At 40.2% G+C, this 23303-nt stretch overlaps 1 long non-coding RNA gene across 2 annotated transcripts; it reads right to left on the minus strand.

The window, feature by feature from the left end:
• LOC102159649 lies at window positions 7666-21474 on the minus strand. Of its 2 annotated transcripts, none has more exons than XR_002342989.1 (3): window positions 21136-21474; window positions 9361-9474; window positions 7666-8203 (listed from the first exon to the last, which is right to left on the minus strand). It is a non-coding gene; the product is annotated as an uncharacterized LOC102159649 (long non-coding RNA). The 2 variants fall into 2 exon arrangements; XR_001307689.2 differs by lacking the exon at window positions 21136-21474 and adding an exon at window positions 9857-10055.

Below are 23303 nucleotides of genomic sequence, written 5' to 3' on the forward strand. Positions count from 1 at the left end.
AAAGAGAACTAGGAGTTCCCATGTTGGTGCAGTGGAAATGAATCTAACTAGTATCCAAGAGGACACAGGTTCAATCCCTGGCCTTGCTCAGTAAGTTAAGGATCCGGCATTGCTGTGAGCTGTGGTGTAGAATGTGGACACGGCTCGGATCTGGAGTAGCTGTAGCTGTGGTGTAGACCAGTGGCTACAGCTCCAATTCGACCCCTAGCCTGGGAACCTCCATATGCTGCGGGTGGGGCCCTAAAAGACAAAAAAGAAAGAAAAGGAGAAGTGAGTGAGGGCTGAAGTCCCTCAAGTATTAAGTACAGATCTGGAATTTGAACCCAGGTCTATCTGCTCCCAAGTCCATGAGGATGGGGAAGTGACTTGCCTGCAGAATCAGGGCTTACCTGATGCAGAGGGCCTTCCTACCAGTCTTGGGTCTCTCTGCCCTATGGTAGTTCAGCATCTGGGGCCTCTGAAACACCAGTATGTTCAGGGCTTTCTTTTCATCTCCACCAAAGAATCAGGTAGTAGCAGGAGTTCAAGTGGGAGGCTATCTTAGAAGAGAGGTAAGCCCTAATGAAGATGAGCTGAGTTTAATTTACAGTCCTTTGTAATCCAAGCATTTGAAGCTCATTCCTTTAGGATAACTCGTGTGCTATAAGCCCTCCTGGTAACAGATAACAACACATTCCAAACACATTCTTCCTGTTGGTCAGGTTTATGGCCATGCCTTGGCCAAGGTTAAGGAGAGGGCAGCTTCTGCCATCGCAGAGCAAGGATGCTGTTTTACACAGAATAGAAATTTCAGACAAAATCTAGAATTTTACAGCTTATCTACACTGATTGGGAGTGGAATGTCTTTTTAAAAGAGAGAGAGAAGAAAAAGAAAAAATAAGGAGGAGGAGAAGGAGGAGAGGGAAGTAATTTCAATTTATTTTCTCAAGTTTGAAATCATCCCAAAGTTGCCTAAGACAGAAAAATCATTTTCAACATCTCAGGTGCAGACGGTAGAGCTGTCCCAATGATACAGTAGATCTAAAAATGTGTGAGATTCCCCAACCACCCGCCATGTTGGAGGAGCAAAGTAAGGAGACAATAGGTGGTGCCCTTGGCCTTGACAGAGTAGATTCTCTTCCCAAGGTGATGCTTTCTGACTGACAGTGGATCTTACCTAAGCTTAACTGGTCTTTTTTTCTTCGAGTGTAAGAAAGATGTATCAATGTCCCTTCTCTCTCGAACACATTTGCTTTGCTTCCAAAAGTAAAGCACATTACCTGGTGTGTTTAGGTCTATAGGGAGAAATAGAATCATTCTACTTAAAATTCATGTTATAAAAAGAGCCCAGGTGGACCAGAAACCTTAAAAAAGATATCCTACTCCAGAAGAAAAAGAGGAGGCCACATCAAGAGGTAGGAGGCATGATTTCACGATATAAACAACCCCATACCTCCCAGGTGGGAAGCCCCACAGACTGGAAACTAACTGGTTCACAGAGACTCACCTACAGGAGTGAGAGTTCTGAGCCACACATCAAACCCTCACCTGCGGGGATCTGGCACTGGGAGAAAGCCCCTGGAGCATCTGTCATTGAAGGCCAGTGGGGCTTGTGTGCAGGAGCTCCACAGGACTTGGGGAAACGGAGACCCCATTCTTAAAAGGCGCACACGGACTTCCTCGTGCACTGGATCCCAGGGCAGAGTGAGGTCTCCATGGGAATCTGGGTCAAACCTGACTGCAGTTCTTGGAGGACATCCTGGGAAAACAGGGGTAAACGTGGCTTTTTGTGAGGGAAGGACATTGAAGGCAAAGCTCTCAGGAATATTCAGCAGTGTGCCTTTCTCTGGAGGTGGCCATTTTGGAATAATCTGGCCCCAACCGGTCAGTCAAGCTGAGAAGTCCCAGGGCAAACAACAATCCAGGTGGGATCACAGCCCCGCCCCTCAGTAAACAGGCTACTTAAAGACTCCTCAGGCACACAGCTGTCTCTAATCCCATCCAGAGACTAAGCCACACCCACCAGAGGGATTAGAATTGGCTCCACCTACCAGTGGACAGGCATCAGCCCTCCCATCAGGAAGCCTACAGCAAGCCCCCATACCAACTTCAGCCACAAGGGGGACAGACACCAGAAGTAAGAGAGGCCACAACTTTATTATCTGTCAAAAGGTCACCACACCAAAAACCTATACAAACAAAAAGACAGAGAACTATAACTCAGATGAGGGAGAAAGGAAAAACCCCAGAAAATCAGCTAAGTGATGAGGAGATTCTCAGCCTCCAGGAAAAAGACTTTAGACTGTTGATGCTGAAGATGATGCAAGACATTGGAAATAAACTGGAGGCAAAGATGGATAACTTACAGGGAACCCTGAGCACAGAGATACAAGATATCAAACTGAAACAAGAAGAGATGCAAAATACAATGACTGAAATAAAAAAATTCACTAGAAGCAGCTAACAACAGAATACAGGAGGCAGAAGAACGAATAAGCGAGGTGGAGGACAGATTAGTGGAGATTATGGATGCAGAACAGAAAAAAGAAAAAAGATTGAAAAGAAATGAAGAGAGTCTCAGAGAACTCTGGGACAACGTTAAACACACCAACATCCGTATTTTAGGGGTGCCAGAAGGAGAAGAGAGAGAGAAGGGGACAAAAAAATATTCCAAGAGATAATAGCCAAAAACTTTCCTCACATGGGAAAGGAACCACTCACTCAAATCGAGGAAGCACAACAAGTACCATATAAAATAAACCCAAGGAGGAATACACCGAGACACATATTCATCAAACTGACCAAAATTAAAGACAAAGAGAAAATCTTGAAAGCAGCTAGGGAAAAGAAACAAGCAACATACAAGGGAACCCCAAAAAGGTTACTGGCAGGTTTTTCAGCAGAAACTCTGCAGGCCAGAAGGGAGTGGCATGATATACTTAACCTGATGAAAGGAAAAAACCTCCAACCAAGATTAGTCTACCCAACAAGGCTCTCCTTCAGATTTGAAGGAGACATCAAAACCTTCACAGATAAGCAAAAGTTGAGAGGATTTGGCAACACTAAACCAGCCTAATAACAAATACTAAAGGAACTTCTCTAGGCAGAAAAGAAGAGACAGCAACAAGAAACAAAAATTCCACAAATGACAAGGCTCACCAGTAAAGGTATATATACAGTAAAGATACAGAATCATCCATGCACAATTATACCACCACAATCAGAAATCATGAGAAGAGATGGGCACAAATGCAGGACACTGGAGATGAGCTTGCAGTTAAGAGAACAACAACTTAAAACAATCTCATATACATACAGACTCATATCAAAACTTCAGAATAACTGCAAGCCAAAAATCTACAATTGATACACAAACAAGGTATCTCTGGAGAAGAAATATATCTCATAGTAAATAAGTACATAATCCACCATGAAGGGGGTCATTTGACATCATTCTTGGAATGCTGAAGTCTTCTTAGATCTGATTCTGATTTCCTCTCCATCATAAAATTTATGATAATAATGCAACTGTACAATTAAATAATTCAGTTCTACATTTGTATTATTAATAACCATTTCTCTCCATGTTACAATGTAAGGTCTATAATGTCTTGTTTATCACATCACCTAGAATGGTTTAATGCCTATATTGAAGAACCAATAAGATATAACAAATTATGAGGACATATTTATATAATTATACTGTTTTTTAGCCAATTCATGCATTTTATATTTTGCTTATTTTCAGAGGGTCTATTATTTTCATTATTCTTACCAGTTATGTTATTCTTTTTATTATGCTATATAAAATATTTAATGGTATATAAGGCTTTCTTTATAAATTTTAGTTGCATAATATACCCAATTTTAATATAATGCTAATTTTTCAAGAAAAATTAAAATGTAATAGATAATACTAAATAGTAAAAATGAAAGCCATACAAAATGGGATGGGTATAGAATAAATTTCCTATTTGTCTCAGCATATTTTCCATTCCACTTCTCCAGAGGGAGTCACTTAATCTGTTTCTTAAGATCCATGATATAATAATCTGTGTGAATGTAATTGTGTTTAAATATATGTATTTTATTCTGTAAAAAAAAATAAAGAGAAAATTTCAAAAAAAAAGAGCCCAGGAAGTTCCTGTGTGGCATAGCAGGTTAAGGATCCACCATTGCCACAGCTGTTGCACAGGTTGCAAATGTGGTATGATCTCTGGTCTGGGAACTGGCACATGCCACAGACATGGCCAAACAAACAGAAAACCCAAGTCAACAGCACAATGGACTTTAAATTCAAGTATGTAGAGCCAAGATTATAGAATGTGAGATTATTGTTGTCAGCAATCTTTGCGTTCCCCCCTTTCTGGACACATCCTCCTTCTTTTTGTTATTCTGATAACACCTACTTCCATTCAGTCACAGCTTGGGTACCTAATATGTGCTGCATTCATGGTGTTAGAATTATGATGAGGCTAGAATAAGAAACCAAACTCCTCAAGAAGTCATTCCAACCAAGTACACTAGGGGTGTTCAGAATGTGTGAGGGCGGCTCAGAGGAGGGGCTCTGGGGGCATCAAAGGAGGCTCCCTAGAGGAGGTGCTCTTTGAGCCTATGTTTGAAAGTTCCATAGGTGTTAGCAGATGCACTAGTTTAGGCCTCTGGACTTCAAAGCTACCAGTACCAGGTAGCTTTGGACCATTCCAGGCCTTCATCAATTTACTTGTTCTGCTATTTTCTCAGAACCTAGCTTTCAGCTAGTACTCTCATGTGTTCAGATGCTTTGAGGTGGAGTATTCCTAACTATTGGAAACTACTGTTCTACTTCTCCCAAACAGCACTTATATTTTTTAGAAGCCCTTAACTCCCTATTCTACCCAGGCTGGATGTACTTTTGCTTAGGCGAAGTTTCTAGCATACCTCCATTCCCACCCTATAGATCATGGCCTCTATAGCAAATTCTATGGTGAAATACATTAAATAGATGAAAACCATTAACCGTTATTTTTTAAATGAGACCCTATGAAGGCAAATCCCCTGATGTTTGTTCCTCTCCTCACCCCTCGCCTGCAATTTCAAAGCTTCTCTTGTATACACATCTCCCTTTGACCTCAAAAAAGATCCCTGCCTGGACGGGATCAAAGCACCATGCAGGAGAGGACAAAGCCTAATCTGGGAACCTATGCTCCATAGCCCTCTGGTCATAACCCTGCTGTACCACCTACCAACGTGTAATAACAATAGTTCATGTTGCATGACTGCCCTCATCGCGTTGAGTGCTGTGTCAAACACTTGGCCTGCATCAGACCATTTTCTTCTTATACTAAGCCTATGAGGCAGGAACTGCCATTAGCCCTCTCTGAGGAACAAAGCAGAACAGTCATTTTTTTCAAGGGTACAACTAGCAGCCAATGAGTATGAGAGTCAACCCAGGGAGACTGATTCTTGAGCCCATGCCTCAGCCACATGACAACCACTCATCAGGCTGAAAAGTGGAGCCTTTATGGTGCCAGACCTGGATTTGAATCTCGGCTTCACCACTTACTTAGTTGTATAACACTAGGCAAAGGTAGCCTCTTTGCCTAGTGTTTCTTATCTGCAAAGTGGGACCATTAACAGAAGCTACTTCATAGGGTATGGGGAATACACAATGCTGCCCTGGATGTAGAGCATGTGGCATGGGGCCCGTGATGTTCAGAAATGTTAGCTATTGCTACATGCTCAAGCCCGTGTGTCCCCTCCTCCACTGTCACTGAGGACAAGGATAGAAATGATTGGTATCGTTCTCCCCAGGTGCCTGATGAAGTGTCCACCATGCAGCAGGCGCTTGGACAATGTTTGTTGAATGGATGGTTCAACAAGACTATTTTTCTCTGATATTTCAAATGATCGAGTAAGGGCCTCCTCTATTTTGACACACAATAGCCTCTTCTTGCTAAATTCAATTCCTTAACATGCAGAAATAAATTATCAAGTGTTTAAAGAGATCACTTTCAAATTCTTAAATTACCAGAGTTGTGTGATGTTTTTCCCTATAGAAAATGAACATCAGCCTCCATTTACTCTCCCGAACCTCCTTGGGCTCTTGCCTGCATTTCAGGGAGTCCTCGCCTTCACAAGTATAAGGATGGAAACTTACGAATAAAAAATCCCCAGGTTGAAGAGGGGAATGGATTTTCAACTTTGTAAAGGTATTTCCAGTTTCTTGAAATGTCAGTGATCCCTTCTAACTTTACTTCCTTGAGTTCCTGCTATGGCTCAGCAAGTTAAGAACCCAACACAGTGTTCATGAGGATGCAGATTCAATCCCTGGCCTTCCTCAGTGGGTTAAGGATTCAGCATTGCTGCAAGCTTCAGCACAGATCGCAAATACGGCTCAGATCTGTTGTTGCTGTGCCTGTGGCATAGGCTGGCAGCCACAGCTCCAATTCCACCCCTAGCCTGAATTTCCATATGATAGAAGTATAGCCATTAAAAAAAAAAAAAAAAAAAAAAAAAAAGCCTTATCAAGATTGATGATGACGGTGTTGCTTAGAAGCTCCAAACTTAATCCCTCTGTAAGGGAGGAACATCGTTGAAAAAAAAAAAAAAAAACTTCACTTCCTCCCAGAGAAATTCAAGGAGAATTTAGCTCCCATGGTGTATTTTAAGAGCACATTCCTTTTGGAAAGTGAAGCCTACTCTCCCTGAACTCAGGGACGTACTTACTCGGCATCACCCGTCCTTCCACACAGCCGACGTGGCCCTTCCTCCAGCTGAAAAGCACACACTCCATGCTCCACACTCCAAGCTCCGCTCTAAGCCAACATCACTGGCCTGACGCCAAACTCACCCTGCAGCCTCTCCCTCTTGCTGGGCCCACTGGGGTAATCCTGAACATTCACCAAACATCCTGCTTAGTCTATATATTTGTTTCCCTTGCTGCTGTAACAAGGTAGTGAGTGCCCTAAAACAACAGAAATTTATTCTCTCGAAGTTCTGGAGGCTAAAAGCCCAAAGGCAAGGGGTTGGCAGAGCCATATACCTTCTGAAGGCTCTAAGGCAGATTTTTGCTTGTCTCTTCCATCTTCTGGTGGTTGCCAGCAACCCCTGTTTTTCCTTGACTTCTAGACGTATGATTCCAACCTTTACCTCTGTTTTCGCATAGCCTGATCCTCTGTATGCCTGTATCTCCGTGTCCTGATTTCCCTCTTCCAAGTAAGACCCCTGGCATCTTGGGTTAGGCTCCTCCTAATCCAATATGACATCATCTTAACTTGAGGATACCTGCAATGACCTATTTCCAAACAAGGACATAGTCACAGGTTCTAGGTGGACATGTATTTGGAGGGACACGATTCAACCCAGCACAGGAAGAGATCAGTACGAGTAGAGAGACTGAGCAGCTACCTATGGAGTATGGCTTGAAAGGTTTCTAGACAAAACGCCTCCTTTCCATCCATAAAAAGAGGTGCTACACTTCCTATATTCCACCCCTAGAAAGAGTTTCCTTTTGTCTGCAATGCCTTCCTAGTGACAAACAAAAGTAAAACCTGTAATATTGCAAATGTTGTCTGCAATCATTATCATCATTCTCATGTCAAGTCATTATCATCTCACACTTGAATGGTCATCAGCTGCTTTCTAAGCATGACAGCCGGCAGAAGCAAGGTTCCGTCAGAATGGAGCCCGGGATCTGTGAATGGAAGGGAGCAGGTGGCACAAAAAAAACCTAAGGAACAAGACTATACAGACAGACATGGCTTTAATGCCCACTTGGGGAAAATTGCCCTGTCTCAGGGAGCCCAGAGCACACGACTAGTCACCAGAAGGGGCAAGAAGCAAGCAGGGGTCCTAGTCACGCTAGTTCATATTCATTGAACAAACACTATACGCCGGGAACCATGCTTGGTGCTTCTGTACACGTCTCATTCAGACCTCAGCGTAAAGAACCTTCATTTCCCAATTCACAGATGATAAAACTACAACTCCAAGGAGCTAGGATGCTTGGAAAATGCTGGGAAATAAGCAGTAATGACCAAGTTCAAGCCCAGGTGCCGACATCTTCTGCCACTTCACAGAGGAGAGGAGATGCAACAGAATCCAAGACTTTAGGGCTCACTTCTTCTGGGAGCTGGTCCAGCTTGAAGCTCTCTTGCCGTATGTTTGGGTTTGCTCTTCTTAACTTCTGCTTTTAAATTGGCAGCCGTTTTCTATTGTGTTTCCAATGTGCCTCTGTGTGTAGCTTGGAGAGAAGAGAGAAAGAGAATATATGGGTCAATATAAGCAGACTCTTAAAAGCTTATACTTTATCATTGTAATAATCATAATATATTTTATTTTACAGCCACTCATAACTGAAGCCTCTGGGCACCCTAACAAAAATAGCTAAAAGAAAAAAGGAAATTATATTAAACAAAGGAAATACGACTATAAAACCCCAATAGCCAGGGAACTAAATGAACAACATAAAACCTCCAAACAACAAAACTACAATGAAACCAAGGGGGAAAAGAAACCTTTTCAAGAGCTTTACCCTGAAGGATTCCACGCTGTGAGATCACATCTGTTTAAAGCACCATAATTTATCGATATGACATCAAACCAGGAGACAGCCATTGTAAACCTTTCCCGCAGAAACTCTCAGAAAACTAACCAGGTGGTCGATTGGGGGTGGGGGGTGGGGTGGTTGTAGCAAGTAGCTGGGGCAACAATGGCTTTAAAATTTTATGTCCAAATACATCTATGTGAAGTTCCAAATCCTGGCACTAAGATGAGAAAAATTAGTTTATTCCATATAGGTAAGCCTAATTTACAAACAGGACTTTTTTAAAAAACAACATTTTTTTTCCTTAGATATTTCATCCATTTGTACTCACTGGTGGCTTCTCAAACTATTGCATTAAATGCACCATCTTCAAGAACTGATCCTCTTTAGAATTAGCCACTGAGTCCCAAGTTACTATGAAAGTCTTTGGAGGAGGATAAAGGCCCTTTCCTTTGTAAAGCAGATGAGTTACCTAGCCCATCTCCCATTCTGATGCTGCAGCCACTTCAAAAACAGAAACTCCTGCTGGCCCGTGATACCACCATAAACATTTGTTTTAAAAACCACTGAGCTGAAATTTTAAAAAATTGGCTCCGGACCTATTCGAAACGGAACCTGTAAAGTAGATCTGCAGCTGACACTGAGGAAGTTCTGGGGTGGGTTGAAAACATGGGTGGGTTCCCTGTGCTCCAACATGGCAAAAGGGGGCCACCAGCCTTGCCTCCTACCACATAGAGGTATGGGATATGCACTACCTAGTTGATGCCCCACCCCCACCCCTGCCCAACATTAACCAGATCTCAGAGTCTTTGGTACTTTCCCACTTGGAAATGCAGATTAAAAGTGAGACTGACCCAGGAGAGTTCAGAGTCTTGCTCTTCGAATGGCTCAATGTAAGCATAAAGAGCCTCAGCAGGCCTTCCTGGAAAGACATTTTCTTCTTGTACATGCCAGAAGTGAAGGTATCACTAGCACAGAAAGAGAAGAGAAAATGGCCTGAGGTTGGTAACTGAAATGTATTTCTTTTCTTTTCTTATTTTTGTTTTTTTAGGGCTGTACCCATAACATAGGGAATTTCCTAAGCTAGGGGTCAAATCGGAGCTGCAACTGTTGGCCTACACCACAGCCACAGTAACGCCAGATCTGAGCCACATCTGTGACTTACACCACAGCTCATGGCAATGCCGGATCTTTAACCCTCTGAGTGAGGCCAGGGATTGAACCCACATCTTCATGGATACTCGTTGGGTTCATTACCGCTGAGCCACAACAGGAACTCCTGTGAAATGCATTTCTTAACTTTAAATGAAGAGTAGGAATCAAAGTAAAATTTATTTCCAAGTAGGTTACCTGTGGCTTCAATGGACTCTTATCTAGATGGGCCCATCAGAGCAGGAAGACTGCAGGTAGATGAATGGAGAGGTCATTTGGAATTTGCACCAAAACGACTGTGATGTTTTCTTCCATGAACACTTTTTAAGAAATATATTCAACCACAAAAATAAAATAGGAAATAATATAGACTCATTGCTCCATGTTTAGCGAAGGGAAGGAGAAAGACTTTCCAGGCTCTAAAACAAAAGAATACAAGAAGGAAGAGAAGATTTTCCTTTTCTGTTCATCCCATTTTACACAAGTCAGATCCCAGATAAAGCCTCCTGCTGGGAAGAGGTGCTAATGGGTGGATGGATAGCCTGGTGGCCTGTGTGGCTGTCAGTTTGTTTGCTCCAGGGCTCTACACAAAAAGCTTATTTTATCAGAAAAAAAAAAAAAAAAGTAGGAATTTGAACTAAATTAAATATCAACTCATTTGGGAAAAAAATTTATGTAGCCTTTAGTTTGGACTGTATAATTGAAGAAATGGAGTCGGTTCCTATTCAATTGGGTAGGCATCATTCAAAAAAAAAGTTTGAGTTCAATTTATGAGTATGTGTATCTGTGTTTTAAATCAATATTTGGGTTTAGCAAATTAGTCCAGGTTTGCCTGTGTTGTGGTATATGGATCAGTTCCAGATCTGTTTTTAAGCACCACACTATTGAAGGATTATTATTTTTAGAATTCGTATTCCTTCTTAATCCCCTAATCCATTGGGGGGAAATGTCTAGATTGTCAACCAAACACAGGAGAAAACCTCAATGAAGCAGCAAGGAAAAAATATGAAACAAAAGACAAATAACCATGGGATATATTGTTCAGCTTTTGTTGAGCTTGAAATGTGCCAAGTTGGAAATAGGGGAGAGAGGCTTGTGATATTCCACTGGAACATATTGTCACTGCTGTAACCAGCCCACGTTCACCAGAGCCGCCAATTATTCCCCAGCCACCATTTTTTTCCTTTAGATTGATCTCCTGCTTGAGGCTGTTTCACACCCATGACTCCGAAGCTTCCCTAGTGGCATGTTGGCTAATTAAGAGCAAAATCCATCTCTTGATGAAATAATGCTGCCACTGAAAAGGAATTCTACATTTTTTTAAATTCTTAATCAGGCTGGAAGGAGCAGTATTCTAACACTTGTATTAAGCATAGGAAAAAGGTCTATAGCTAGCAATTAGCAATGATGAAAAGGACAGCGATTTAAAGCATGTTGCGGTGACATTTTTATCAAATTAAATGAGTTTGCTAGGCCCACCAGCTGCATATGCTTATTGTCATTTACTGTTTGGACAGCAACACATCAGCTACTGAGTATCAGGAGGTGCTGAATTTAATAAGTCATTTTGACACTGGTGTGAAACGAGCAGATCAGCATTCTGAGGAATGTGTTCACACTCTGAACAGACAGGCAGACATTCTAAGCATGCGAGATGACACCAATCAACAAGAAGAAATGATGAAAGCCAGGCTAGGAAGCAGGCAGCAGCCACAGAGACACACCACAATGAGAAAAGAAAAAGATACACACACGCACATGCACACGCCAAACCTACTATTTCTTGGTTTAGCTACACAGAGTATCTAAAGAAGCAACATTTTTTTAGAAACATTGGGATATGTATCCACTCTAGACTGTAAATTTTCATTTATAATTTAAAAACCTACATGGTTCCCCTATAACAATGACTAGAAGAGGCTGATAGATCTTCATTTTTCTGTCCCTCTCATGTTGGAAACATGGCATCCCATTCAAAACAAACAAACAAACAAACAAAAACTGCTCTGTGTGCTGAGAAAATAAAAATTTTGTTTTTTCCTTTCCACTGAATATGTTTGCTCTAAACTGACTGCTAACTCAGATAGGAGGAGGCAGTGTTACTTAGTTTTGATTTATGGTGGGGTGAAGGTATATGCTGTGTTCCAAACTCTTGCTTGGAATATGAGATGTGGAATGACATTCTGGAGCTATTTATGTTGAGGGAGAGATCTGATACCAACATCGTAACCATGTACCAGGCATGAAAGTTAAAACATAGCAGAAAGTCGTTCACCAATTACCTCTGAAAACATGCAGGTGTAATTTACAGCCTAACAAAGGTGACTAATAATTAGTTCATGGCTTCAGAAGTTTCTAATGCCATCTAGTGGAAATGCTAAAGTGTAAATCTGATCACTTACACATCAAAGGAGACCCTAAAATCCCAGACAATATGTCGTTATGCTGCTGCATAGTCAGAAAAACTCAACTCCAGAGTCCAGTCTCAAATATACCTAAAAATAATTTGCTATGGTGCTTTCATATGACTAGGAAGTGCCTTGAAAAATAAGATTTGCCCAAAATGCCCTTGGATGCCTGTCTACCATGGATGAAATAATTATTAGCACCACCCCACATCACTACCATGCCTACAAAATCATTTTCCTCATCACTATTCTCTCTTCTAAACTCTAGAATCTAGAGCTGGATTATTTGACAGATTTGTATTATTATTATTCTGGCTGCACCCACGGCATGTGGAAGTTCCTGGGTCAGAGATCGGACCCGTGCCACAAGAGCAACCTGAGTCACTGCAGTGACAACTTCAATCCTTAACCTGCTGCACCACAAGGGAACTCCAATTTTTTTTATTATTATGTTGCAGGCATAGAGGGTTCAGTAAAAAGCTGAGCTATCTTTTAAAGTAAATGAATGTTCCAGTGATGTTAATCTAAAAAATAGTACAAGAGAAACTAAATATAGTTTGCTAGTTTAATCCTAGAAGCTATTCAATTTTCAGTGAACTCTCCCCAGATTTTCCTCCAGTGGAATTCTATAGTGACATTCTGAGCAGGAAGAATGGCATTAGGGATTTGTGCTTCCTTTCAAGATGGTCACCAAGCATCTTTAGCCTTGGGCCTCTGACGCAGGAATCCAAAGTGTTCGCATAATTGTAAGAAAGAAAGAGAGAGAGAAAGGAAGGAAGGAAGAAAGGAGGGAGGAAGGGAGAAGAAAAGAAAGAAAAGAAATAGACCACATTTCATTTTGCATATGAGTATGCCCAGGGAAATAGCCTACATGTGTCACTTTCTTCTGTATCATGTCTCAAAACCAGTCCTCCCCAGGAGCATGGTTATGATAACAGAAGTCACTGGAACCCTGAATTCCAGTGCAAATTAATGTGACACACAGAGCTGCTCATTTTTCTTCTCCCTACCTCAATTTCCTCAGGTATCAAATGAAGAAGTTGGATTTGAAATCAACTCAAAAGCCCTTTCTTCTTTAAAACTGGTTGAAAATTTCAAGTCCAAAACCTCAGGTCTTCTGTTTCACTGTAATAATTTTATGTAAAGGTATTAACTTCATCATAGCTATTTTACTTAAAACAACTATTTTTATTAAAATTACTTTATTAGTATGAGTCTCACAGTGAATCTCAGTGAATTGAACCATCATCAATTTTAAAGCAAGTTATTTGTGGAGTTCCCGTCATGGCGCAGTGGTTAACGAATCCGACTAGGAACCATGAGGTTGCGGGTTCAGTCCCTGGCCTTGCTCAGTGGGTTAAGGATCCGGCATTGCCGTGAGCTGTGGTGTAGGTTGCAGACGCGGCTCGGATCCCGCGTTGCTGTGGCTCTGGTGTAGGCCAGGTGGCTACAGCTCCGATTGGACCCCTAGCCTGGGAACCTCCATATGCCGCGGGAGCGGCCCAAGAAATAGCAAAAAAAAAAAAAAAAAAAAAAAAAAAGCAAGTTATTTGTGAGAAGAGAGGGCTATGATTTAAATAAAAAAAAAGTGTATCTTTTCTATATACACCTGTCTTAGCATTATTATACAGAGTAAAATGTATTTTATTCTAGTATATTTGTAAGTTAAAGTATATTTTTTCACTAGGAAACAATACATAGCCATCTCATATGTAAAATCTTAAAAAAAAAAAAAAAAAGAGGAGTTCCTATCATGGCTCAGCAGTAACAAATCCAAAAAGTATCCATGAGGATACCGGTTCAAGCCCTGGCTTTGCTCAGTGGGTCAAGGATCTGGTGTAGTGTGGCTGTGGTGTAGGCCAGCGGCTGGAGCTCCAATTGGACCCCTAGCCTGGGAACTTCCACATGCCACAGGTGCAGCCCTAGAAAGAAATAATTTATAGTTCTAATATCCGAAGACACCAGACAGTCTCTTTAACACCATGATATACACTTCTCAATCTCTTCTTTGTGCATTGTATTTACATAATTTGTATCAGATGGTATATATAAAACATATATATTAATTTTCACAATAGCACCTATTTTCCAACTATAAAATATAATTTATTATTGTAAGAAATTGTTTAAATATACAAATACATAAAGAAAAGTAAAATCTCCCAGAATCTCACCACCCAGAGATATCCTCATTTACTATTTTATTTCTTTAAAGTTCTTTTTCTATGCATAATTTAACACAGTTAAGATTATATTACATATTCTGATTTTAAGTACAATTAACCCAAGAAAAGTCATTCCTGAGTCCTAGTTGGAAGATGTTACAAAGAGGGTCTTAATCACATATTATATCTGCCACTGGTAGTTTATTCATTTTTTATAATTACAAAAAAAGAAAACCCTATACACTTGGGTCATTCAAAATGAATTCTAAGAAGGAGAAAATTATTACTCAAGCTCCTTGTCAATGCTATGGTGTTATAATGCTGAATAAAAATCACTTTCAGTGGAGGGAGGAAAAAAGGCTTTCTGGGTTTAACAATTCTTCAAATAACAATGTCACTGTCATTTAATTATTGTAGTCTTTATTTTGGAGTAGAAAAGAAGTGGGTTTTGTTGTGTTTTCAGTAGCAGAAGATTGCATCTGAACTGTGAGGTAAAGATATTGCCACCAAACCACATTTCCTGATATTGAAAAAAATAGCCAAAACCAATAATAGGCATTAATGGAAACTTTATAGACCCTAGATTCACCCAGGTTGTAAATCCATTTGAAAATATCTAAAACAATTAGATTCCTGATCATGGAATCAAATAGAATAAGAAGGGCTTTATAAATCTTTTTTATATCATGGCTTCCTCACTCCCTAGCCCTTTATTCTTCAACTGGCTAGAGTAAAACTTTAATTTTCAAGTTGTTTACAACTTGGCATATTGCAGAATTTTTAACATTGTCTTCACAAATATCAGTTCTTGGGTAGCAAAACTCCCTTCTTTTTTTTGTCTTTTTGTCTTTTTAGGGCTGCACCCATGGTATACGGAGGTTCCCAGGCTAGGGGTCTAATCGGAGCCATACCTGCCAGCCTACACCACAGCCACAGCAACGCGGGATTCCAGCCGCCTCTGCAACCTACACCACAGCTCAAGGCAATGCCAGATCCTTAACCCACTGAGCGAGGCCAGGGATCAAACTGGCAACCTCATGGTTCCTAGTCGGATTCATTTCTGCTGCACCAGGACGGGAACTCCGCAACACTCCCTTCCTCTGACCTTGGGAGCTGTGGGCTGCCATCGTCCTGTGGCCTTCTGTTCTGTATGGAGAACTCTGAGACCAGCCTGATTTTTGGTTCTTTTTTGTATTTTTAGGTTTTTATTTTTTCCATTATAGTTGATTTACACTGTCCTGTCAATTTCTGCTGTACAGCAAAGTGATTTTTGTTTCTTGAGATTGTTTTTGAACCTGGTTGCATTAATTTCTTGCTTTTAGCCTTAGATTTCAAAAGGCCTGGGAGGAGTCTAGGAGTAAGCATCTTAATGAAGCTCATCTAGACCATGCGAGTCCCTTCTACCGTCATTCAAGTCTTCCTTTGCCTTAGGAATCTTTTTCTTCCTGTGATATCTTTGATCATCACTTTTGTACAAGTCAGAGGGTAGTCTCTTCCTCAAAAACAGCTATCGCTTTTGCTGATCCCTTTTCCCTGGACCCTATCTATCCTTTCCCCCATCATTCGAATCTCTGTCTTTTTGTCTCTGTATTCAGAGAAAAGTTTCACCTTCCACAATATGTGTTCTACACTGCACAGCTCCATTACCATTTTAGTCTCCAATTCAAGACAATCCTTCATTAGTTTACCCATTTCTTTTTCATTCTTCCCTGTTATGTTTTTACCTCAATGCTATTATTACCTTTTTTGAGTGGTGCTAACGTAAATATCTTTAACTTATAAGAAAATATCTATATCTATTTCTTATATCTACAATTTATAAGAAAATAAGATGTTCTTATTTTCCAAAATATTTCCTTTATTAGAAAAATAAGTTATTACCTAGGGAGATACAAACAATAGCAAATACTCATGATCCACATATAGCAAATGTTGATAACATATCATGTCTGGAGTTGCCGTCGTGGTGCAGTGGTTAACAAATCCGACTAGGAACCATGAGATTGTGGGTTCGGTCCCTGGCCTTGCTCAGTGGGTTAAGGCTCCGGTGTTGCTGTGAGCTGTGGTGTGGGTCACAGACGTGGCTCGGATCCCGCGTTGCTGTGGCTGTGGTGTAGGCCGGTGGCTACAGCTCCAATTAGACCCCTAGCCTGGGAACTTCCATATGCCGTGGGAGCAGCTCAAGAAAAAGGCAAAAAAAAAAAAAAAAAAAAAAAAAAATCACAAAAACAAAAACAAAAAAAACTTATCATGTTTGTTGTGGATATTTTCTACAAATAAAATGCCATAGATGAAGTACAAACCCTTAAAGCCCTCTAGATATAATCATTTTTGAACTTAGTGTGTCTAGCTCATATTTTCATACTTTTACTACATATATATGGATCCATAAGTAATCTATCATAGAAAAGGAAGAAATTCCTTTCGAGTAACCACATTAATGGGAGAGATAGAGAATCAAGAAGCATCTGGATTTAGTGCTGTTGCAAAGAAGTATCTTGCAGAGTCCTAGCTCATAAAACAATGTTTTCAACTTTTACCTTGGAGAATCTCCTCCATCAGAGTTCCCATCGTGGCTCAGTGGAAACGAATCTGACTAGCATCCCTGAGGACACAGGTTCAAACCCTGGCCTTGTTCAGCTGGTTAAGGATCCAGCGTTGCCATGAGCTATGGGGTAGGTCGCAAATGTGGCTAGGATCCTGAGTTGCTGCAGCTGTGGCATAGGCCAGCAGCTGCAGCTCCAACTGGACCCCTAGCCTAGGAGCATCCACGTGCCTTGGATGTGGCCCTAAAAAGACAAAATAAATAAATAAATAAAAATAAAAAATTTAAAAACTAAAAAGTGGAAGAAGGGGGTAGGCATTGAAGAGAAAGAGAGGCATCTGTAGATTAAAGGAGACTTGAAAATAAAACAATTAAAAAATTTGAAGAATTCCCAGGAAATATTCTTCCTCTCAGGTGGAAAAACAAGGAGAAAATTCCACAGCTCTCCTACTCTTGGCTCTCTGGGGACACTGCCAGAGTCCCTGTGAACTAACACCCTGCCAAACGACTGAATAGAAGGGCTAGGAGGAGATTAAACAACAGTCCTGAGCATTTGGTCCACACACCCGGAGGAAGTGCTTCTGTCAGCAAGTTACCTTATATCCAAAATCATGGAACCTTCTCTAGACAGTCTGTGGGGCACTAGAACCCCATCAATTGATGAAAGTCCCCCCCCAGATATGGTTCTTAAATATCTCAGAAGTTTGGCTGTATAGACACACTACATGCTGTTGCCACTTTAAAGTAACTGATCCAATCCACCTCCCTTCACTTCTCTTACTGTCGATCCTTGACTCCAGCCCAGTAACCTTGACACAGTCACAAAGAACCTGTGTGCTTTATTGCAGGATTTCACATACTAGTTCTTTTGAATGGACGGCTCCTTCTCCAGTCTGCAGCCACTCTGGCATAGTTCATCTTCCCAAGTGATTTCAAGCTTGGCTAGTCCCAATTTCAGAGTTTCTCCCAATGTTATCACTGTCAAAGACTAAAAGCCACATCCTGTATCAAGAGCCCCATAGTCACAGGTTTCTCTTGGCCACCACGTCCTTTGGGGATATTTCAAAATAATGAGCATCCTTTGGAGCACTCTGAAATGAGCCCTAGGTAATATTCTAGGGTGGGGTGGATTTAAACTATTCTTCATTGGATCTTTATTTTTCTTACAGGAATCCCCCCACTACTCCTACCACAGTGGGCAACTTGTCCTTTCCTGGTCTTAAGTTACCCTAAGCAGCAGGAAAATAAAGCTAACCTAGAGACACCTTTGCAAAGTTTCCCTCCCAAACTTGACCTAGCCACCATCTCATGCCCAGCAAGAGAGTCCTACTCTGACAGTCTGTTAAGAGGCTGAGCAAATCCTGTGACCTACAAACAACATTGTAATGGGGCCTGTGGAAAACAAGATCTCGGCTCATTACCATGATGGCCAAATCCCGTGAATCAAGAAAGCCCATCTCGTCCCTACCTTCAGTGGCCAAGAAAGAAAATGTACTCTGTGCAATTGTGAGGTGCTAAGGAAGATGCCAGAGGCTTCCTCCTCATATGGCCCACCCCCTTACACCTTTAAATTCGAGCAAACCTAAAGATGTTTTTAGAGCATCAAATTTTGATTTTTTATTTATTTTGTTTTAACCTTTTTTCTTTTTTCTTGCCTTCAAAATGTACCCATCTCGAAGAGCCTAAATTTAATTCAATCTACAATAAACTGAATTACCATAGAACTTAGAGTTCATGGTAGAGTTCAGACTTAGGGTCAAACAGCCTAGGTTTCAAGTTGGTTCCATACCTTAGTTGCTAGTTTTGTGACCTTGGAGAAGTTACGTAAACTCTCCAAGCTTTCATTTTCTCACATCAAAAAAAAAAAAAAAAGGCATAATAATGGTACCTTTCCACAAAATAATTATGAGGATTTTGTAAAGTACTTAGCTGAGCACCTGACACCAAGTGCAGATTCAACTAATGTTAATTATGTGTACAGAAATCCCACCAAACTTCATTTTAACTCTTCACTCTTTGTCTGGAATATTCAGGATCCCTAGTGGTCTTTAAAAGTTGGGACAGTCTAATGGCATGGGATGAAATTCCATTTCAAAGGCACTAAAGTGAATATTAGGTGCATGTGCACGCACGCACACACATACACAGAATAACCTAGATGATCCCCTGCAAGCAGTCGTCTTAAAAGAGAGCAGGCTTCAGGCCAATATGCATTTTATGTGAAATTGAAAATCCACCCCACAATATGTGCTAGGTTTTTTAGACCCAGAGGCTTCCTTATGTTAAAGACTCTCAGTTTGATGATATTATACAAAATGGGATGGACAGGATGAATTTTAAGAATTGTGAGTTGTTTGGAACTCTTTCTACAAAGTTGCCTAAAGATACAGAGATCTTCTCTTTACCATGGAAAACTTCAAGCATGTACAAGAGTAGACAAAAAAATATAGGGAATCCCCATGTTATCTTCACCCAGATTTTACAACCATCAATTCATAGACAATCTTATGTGATCTTGATATCAACCCACTTCCTTCCTTCATATTATTTCAAAGCTCATCCCAACCATTACTTCATTTCATCCAGCAGTATTTCAGTTGTATGTCTAAAAGGACACTTTAAAAAAAAAACACAACTATAATAGTTTTTTAAAACACATCTATAATACCCCTTTTATATACAATAGTGAGCTTCTACAGCATTCCTCATACTATAAAGGATTACATGAAAATACCATAGCTTGTTGTCAGAGAAACAGCATAAAGCAGCTGGATATCCAGATAAAATAAAAGTCAGCCCTATTTGTGGGCATTTAAGATATACTGTGTAGAGTTCTCTTTGTGGCTCAGAGTGTTAAGAACCTGACTAGTATCCATGAGGATGTGGGGTCAATCCCTGGCCTCACTCAGTGGGTTAAGGATCTGGTGTTGCTATGAGCTGCAGCGTAGGTCACAGATGTGGCTCGGATCTTGGGTTGCTGTGGCTGTGGTGTAGGCTGGCAGCTGCAGCTCTGACTCAACCCCTAGCCTGGGAACGTCCATGTGCCACAGGTGCAGCCCCTAAAAAGGAAAAAAAAAAAAAATACCATGCCTTCTTTTGATTCTCTGTGTCACAACTGTCCTTGAAATTCAGTAAATTTTTTCTCATGTAACAAAATGCTCCAAGTTTCTACTAAACCCTGAGGTATTCTGGGCTCTTGATAAGGAAGAAAAAAAAAAGAATTTCCAGTTTTGGCAATAGTGGCCATTCTTGTGGAAGACTTACCTTCCCACTGAGAACAACAAAAACACCTGGGCAAAAAAAAAAAAAAAAAAAAAAAAAAAGTTTTAACCTTTTTGAAGGCTTCAATGAGCTATCAAGCCAGTGAGTACTAGAGGGGTCAAGAAATACTGGAAGAGCTAATGGCTAAGAAGTTTCCAAAACTGATCAAAGGAAACAAGCTACCCTCAGGAATAATTATAAATCCCAAACAGACTAACTACCAAAAGAGGGGGGAATGGGGAATCCCACATCTTGACAAACATAGTGCAATTTTGAAAATCAAAGACAAAGAGAAAACCCTAAACACAAGGGGTGGGGAGAAGGCCCACTGTCTTCAATAGAACAATGAGACTGACAGCTGAATTCCCAACAGAAATAATAGAAGCCAGAAGACAATGAAATGCTATTTTCAAAGTCCTGAGAGAAAACAACCCAGCTTCCATGTCCAATATTTTGAAGTAATTCTTACCATGTCCAAATTTCCCACAGATCACAACTATAAATTCTAGACAAAATTCAAAAAAAAAAAATAAAATAAATAAACAACATCTCAAGGGCACTTCAGGGTGAAAAAGGCATGTAAATTGTGGAGGAGAGTAGACACTTGACGAAAAGAAACATCATACAGTGATTTATTCTCTTTTTAAGGATGGATCCAATAGAACACCAATAGAAAACCCACATCATTACTGGCTTGAGGAAAAAAAGGCAGAAGAGAGAGTTTGGGGTAACCACAGGCACTGAAATTCCAGGCCCTAAAAAGAAAAATAAATAATAAAAATAATAAATAAAAATCTTTTTAAAAATATTTTTAAAAAACCCACAAAATCAGAGTCAAATGAAGTTAAAGTATTCTAAAGTCCTTTGAAGTTTAAGCATTCTAAAGTACTTTCATTGTCTGGAAGAGAATAAAAGTATTAATTTAGATGCAGTATAATCTAATATGTACCAAGCAGACACCCTTACTTTAAGACTTAAAGACTTATTCCTTCAACTGTCACTTCTCCTAGAGAATCACCATAAGTTTAAGAAGACCACCAGGGAAGCCTGCATCCAAAGACTAGTTAGGGTATGAATATAAAAGCATGATCAACTCACCCAACTCTGAAGAGCCATCCAGCTTCAGAGGTCCCCTTGGGTGGCCTTCACTGTAATTGTAAATTCTCTCCCTGCCAACCTTGCTTCCTTTACTTCCTTTCCACTGGTGATAAGCCCAAGAGCAACTCCCCTCAAAAGACTTCCTGAACACTACTCTTCCTCTCAGACCCTGCCTCCTGGGAAACCAACTTCACCTGCAAGATTGTATTGCATTTTCCTAAGTCAAGCAGGTATGTTTAAATTCTAGGGTATCTCCTGAAGTGGGCATGTATTGCTATAAACTTTCCACTTAGAACAGCTTTTGCTTCATCCCATAGGATTTGGAGTGTCGTATCTTCATTGTCATTTGCTGCTAGGTATTATTTAATTTCCTCTTTGATTTCTTCAGTGATCCATTGGTTGTTTAGTAGCATGTTGTTGAGTCTCCACGTGTTTGTGTTTTTTGCAGTTTTCTTCTTGTTGTTGATTTCTAGTCATATAGCATTGTGGTTGGAAAAGATGCTTGATATGATTTCAATTCTCTTAAAGTTACTGAGGTTGGACTTGTAGCCCAGGATGTGATCAATCTTAGAGAATGTTCCATGTGCACTTGAGAAGAATGCGTATTCTGTTGCTTTTGGATGGAATGTCCTACAAATATCTATTAAGTCTATCTGGTTTAATGCATCATGCAGGGCCTGTGTTTCCTTATCGATTTTCTGCCTGGTTGATCTGTCCATTGCTGTAATGGGGTGTTAAAGTACCCCACTATTATTGTGTTATCATCAATTTCTCCTTTTAAGGTTGTTACCAGTTGCCTTATATATTGTGGTGAACCCGTGTTGGGTGCGTAGATATTTAAAATTGTTATATCATCTTCTTGGATTGATCCTTTGATCATTATGTAATGTCCTTCTTTGTCCCTTAAAATATTCTTCATTTTAAAGTCTATTTTGTCTGATATGAGTATTGCTACTCCAGCTTTCTTTTGATTCCCATTTGTGTGATATATTTTCTTCTATCCTCTCACTTTCAAATTGTATGTGTCCATAGAAGTAAAGTGGGTGTCTTGAAGACAGCATATATATGGGTCTTGTTTTTGTATCCATTCAGCCAGTCTACGTCTTTTGGTTGGGGCATTTAGTCCATTCACATTTAAGGTAATTATGATATGTATATTCTTATTGCCATTTTATTAATTGCTTTGGATTTGTTTTTGTTGCTCTTTTTTCTGTCCTTCTCTTGTTCTTTTCTGCCTATAGAAGTTCCTTTAGTATTTGTTGTAAGGCTGGTTTAGTGTTGCCGAATCCTCTCAACTTTTGCTTATCTGTGAAGGTTTTGATGTCTCCTTCAAATCTGAAGGAGAGCCTTGTTGGGTAGACTAATCTTGGTTGGAGGTTTTTTTCCTTTCATCACGTTAAGTATATCATGCCACTCCCTTCTGGCCTGCAGAGTTTCTGCTGAAAAACCTGCCGATAACCTTATTGGGGTTCCCTTGTATGTTGCTTGTTTCTTTTCCCTAGCTGCTTTCAAGATTTTCTCTTTGTCTTTAATTTTGGTCAGTTTGATGAATATGTGTCTCGGGGTGTTCCTCCTTGGGTTTATTTTATATGGTACTCGTTGTGCTTCCTGATTTGAGTGAGTGGTTCCTTTCCCATGTGAGGGATGTTTTCAGCTATTATCTCTTGGAATATTTTTTCTGTCCCCTTCTCTCTCTCTTCTCCTTCTGGCACCCCTAAAATTGACAAATTCACAGGACACAAAATTAATACACAGAAAGTGATGGCATTTCTATACACTAACAATGAAAGAGCAGAAAGAGAAATTAGGGAAGCAATCCCGTTTACCATCACATCCAAAAGAATAAAATTCCTAGGAGTAAACCTACCTAAAGAGACAAAAGACCTGTACTCTGAAAACTATAAGACACTGATAAAAGAAATCCAAGATGATGCAAATAGATGGAAAAATATACCATGCTCATGGATTGGAAGAGTTAATATCATCAAAATGACTATATTACCTAAGGCAATATACAGATTCAATGCAACCCCTATCAAATTACCAAGGACATTTTTCACAGAACTCGAACAAAATATTTTAAAGTGCGTTTGGAAGCACAAAAGACCCAGAATAGCCAAAGACATCCTGAAAAAGAAAAATGGAGCTGGAGGAATCAGGCTCCTGGA

This window comes from Sus scrofa, chromosome 3 (genome assembly GCF_000003025.6).
Source record: "Sus scrofa isolate TJ Tabasco breed Duroc chromosome 3, Sscrofa11.1, whole genome shotgun sequence".
Classification (NCBI taxonomy): Eukaryota; Metazoa; Chordata; class Mammalia; order Artiodactyla; family Suidae; genus Sus; species Sus scrofa.